Here is a 4,184-nt window from a genome sequence, read left to right on the forward strand (position 1 = left end):
CTTAAAAAACTGCTTTTATGGAAAGAACCGCAATGAATAGTTATAGAAATTATTTACATTTTGAAGTCTCGAACTCTCTTCACAAGGAGGCTTAAAATAGAGAGATAGATGTGATGGATGTGTTTGAGATTAAAAGAGGAGGTTCAAACCAACAACTTTTTTATTATTAGAGGTCTAAAATATAAATATAAAATTATTCATTTTTATAAACTAGCGTTGTATTTTATTTGGAGTAATAAAGTAACACTTTCATTGCATGTCAAATTGTTTCAAAAATGATTTTTTGTTTACAGATATTTTGATGTCATTGTAGATGCTTCTGGGCATAATCTCGGTAGTCTTAAATTACATTTTACTCTTTACATTGCATTTTTTTCAGTTTAAAAAAAATGAGATTCTTATTTAAAATTCTAATATAATATCATCAAATAGTTTTAAAATAGCCATTGATTTTGTAGTTATATAAATCCAAATATGATAATAAAATTAAAGAGATGATCATTAATATGTGATATAAAAACATAAAGTGCGAAAATAATTCTTTTAACATCTATATTTTTTTTTTGATTGATAAAAGGCCGAGGCCAAGAATTTTATTAATTTAAAAAATAGTTACAAATACACCTCCATTCAGTGTGGACACCGGTAGGAAAGAATGGAGGAAAGAAAACCTCCGGTCTAGCCCAGATCCTGTAAGGGTCAGAAGAAAAAATATAGTTTAAATTACAATAATGGTCTGATAATGGAACCATGTCCTAGATAGTCTTGAAGAAACCTTTCTGTGAATAGAGTAGCAATCTGCCAATGGGAAGACTCTTCTTCTTGTGAGCGGAGATCATTCTTTACTTGAGATACCAAGGTGAAGCAGGCCCTGCCCCTAAGCTACACAAATACTTGCGACGTTTCTTACCAAAAAAAGTTAGAAAAAACGAGCAGAGATCATCTTCTAATCTAAATAACACCATATGATCATACCTGCCAAATGGTCCTCCTGTTAACACAAAAACTCAAGATATCAGTCATAGAATTTCCAGAAACATAATGAAAGGTCAATGTTCGAGATCCATCGTAGATTTATGGGGAGGCTCAAGAAGTAAACTCCTATAACAGATCTGCACAGATAACCCGGGGAGCTACTATCCATCATAGAATTTGGTTCAAACAGAATTCCATCCATGCCTAAATTGTATGTCATAAAAATGAAAAATTCTCCCTGCGGCCTCAGTCCTAAGGAGCTTATACTGGAGATCACTAAGAATGAACTGAATATGCCAGAAGGATGATATATATATATATATATATATATATATATATATATATATATATATATATATATATATATATATATATATATATATATTGATATTGTATGCGGGAAAAGTGGGCTGATAGAATTTAATATGTGAAAATATTGCTAAATACTAGTCCACACACACACAGGACTTCTTGGTGCAAGCTATGGAGTAATGAAGTATTACTCAACTTCCCAAGTTTGGTCCCATGGTTCTCTATCTCACAATGTCCCTCAAACCAATGTTTTTGCTCTCAGATCACTGAGCAAAATGGTTTAGGGATGGCAAATGCAAGAATGAGGGATGCTTTGATAGATTTTAGTATGAGATGCATTCTAAGCTATGCATGATTTTAAAATGCAATAAACTAGATGATAAGATGACAAGGTTAGTATGAGTACTATCCTAACATGATATATTTAGTCTATGATTGAGCTAAATGATAAAGAAAGTATTCTAAACATGCATATTTAGACTAATTCCTGATTTAAAAGAGAGGCTAAAATGATAAGCATAAAATGAGATATGAAAGCTTGAATGTATTTGAGCATAAGTGTGATACTACAAATTTGAGGGATTCTCTATATGTAGAAATGGAGGAATGAGAGCTCTATTTATAGCAAAAATAGGGCAATGGATGGTCAGGATTGAAAGGGTAGATCAAGGGTTGAGTTTGAAAGTTGGGGATCCATGTTTGTAATTGGCACCAATGAAATGGTGACAAGTGTCAACATAGGGTTGGGTTGAGAGAAGGGGTTGGAGGCATTAAATGCCTGAGGAGACCTCATGGTTATCTAGAGGGTAAGGGTCAAGCTTAAGTTAGGATTACCCACTGGATTAAGAGTTAATCCAAGGATAAACCTTTGTGCAAATGATTAAGAGATAATCATGGTCAAAGCATTAAAGGCCTGATGAGACCCTTGGGTTGGGTGAAGGTTGAGTTAAAACAAATTCTTTAACCATGTAAGAGGGTTTGAGTTAACCATTAATGGTTATTGGAGACTTTGGGGGATTAAGTGGTTGAAAGTTGGAAGCCTTTAATGGTTATCAAAGACTTTGAGGTTTTGAGAAGTGACTTCCCTTTGCTTAGGGATGTGACAAAGTTTAGAGGAGGGGTTATGTTAATTAGAAGCGATTAGAAGATTCTAGAAGGGATTAGAAAGGGGTTTAGGATTTTGCAAGTGGATGGAGGGATAATAGGATTTAATTGAAATAAAATTAATTTAATTCAATTTGGTTGCAATTTGGAGAAATTAAATAAATTATATTTATTCAATTTTAGGATAACTATTTAATTAAATTTGAATTTAATTAAAAGTGGATAGGGGGGTTTTAATTGAATAAAATGATTTATTCATTAAATGGGTATAGTGAATTTAATTTAAATAAATTGAGTAATTTACTTAATTAAATAGAGGAATGTGGGTAATTTAATTAAATTGGATTTAATCAAATAGAGAAATGAACATAAAATAATCATTTAGGAATATGGTCATTTTTATACGTCTACATATACACACATATATATATGTGTGTGTGTGTGTGTGTGTGTGTGTGTGTGTGAGTTCACATATAGATCGATTTTAACAAAACATAAACAAAGATCTCTAAGCGATGAAAATACAACCATATGATTTGGTCTGTTACTTCTAAGAACATAAAAAAAGAGTGCCTCGAAGACAAAAGGCAAGCCACCAAAAATGATCAAGCTACACACAAGGAAATGCAGAAACCTAGATGCATGCCAACCATAAGGAGCTTCAACCCTTCTTGCCTAGCCTGTGAGGAGGCTTGGAGCCAAAGCTCTCTGGAGTTGATGCTGAAGGTCCCGCAGGGGAGCGTGGGATTGTCATATTATTAGGGATAATCGTGATATTCTCCACCTCCAGATAGTTAATCAGTCATTTCTCACAGGGAGATTTTTTGACTTGAAGAATCCATGAGAGGAAATGGAAGTTTCTACTTCTAACAGGGCGAAGAGCTTTGAAGGCAACCGGGTCATTGATCACTAGAATGGGGAAGCGAGGCACTGGGTTATTCATTCTGATAAGAATATCATAATCCCAAGGTTTGGGAGCTGTAAGCTCCTCATCTATGTTGATCACCACCCTTTCCAATTCACCAAGGATGTCTTTTATGAAGACCTTCTTGCACAGCTTCACCACAATATCCCTATCTTTCTCAAAATGCAATGCAAGGGCTAAAAACATAGCTGCAATGTCAGGGTTTGCTCCGGTCCGGTCCTCATTTGTGATGATGTCATTCCCTAAAAAATTTATTACAGCTTTAGAGATCAGAGGGTTACGTTGGGTAAGAATACCCTTCAGTCTTTCTTCCTTGATCTCACCCACAAAGGCGATTTGGCGTTTTAACCCTAGTAGCCTAAGAGGGGTATCCATCGCAGCTCAAAATGAGAAATGACCCAGAAAACCAGCTAGGCATTCTAAATAGAACTTGCACTTATAATGCTTCATAATGAGCAACTTAATGATGAATAGTTACGAGGCAGGGAATGCATTCTCCGAGGATCAAGGTCATAATTACCACCGCCTTTAGCTATCAAGCTACGGGTACTTCATCTGTCTAATCAGTGAAGGAATGTCCCCTCATCTTGCAAGGAGCCGTCATTGAAGATTTAATCGAGATAGAGAGTTGATGTATGATGTCCGACCTAGGACATTTCATACATCTACTGTAGTCGACTAAAAATAGAGATGCTTTTACGAAAATAAAGAAGAGGATAGTTGGGTAATTTTTAATCCTAGAAGAAGGCAATATCTTCCTAAATAGTAATACCCATATATTCGTGACTAAATATATCTGGATTGCAAGATATGCAGGCATGTTTATATACCTATGCCTATTTATGAATGGTATTGCCTCCTTCTAGTC

The sequence above is a fragment of the Cryptomeria japonica genome, chromosome 7 (genome assembly GCF_030272615.1).
Source record: "Cryptomeria japonica chromosome 7, Sugi_1.0, whole genome shotgun sequence".
In the NCBI taxonomy this organism is placed as follows: domain Eukaryota; kingdom Viridiplantae; phylum Streptophyta; class Pinopsida; order Cupressales; family Cupressaceae; genus Cryptomeria; species Cryptomeria japonica.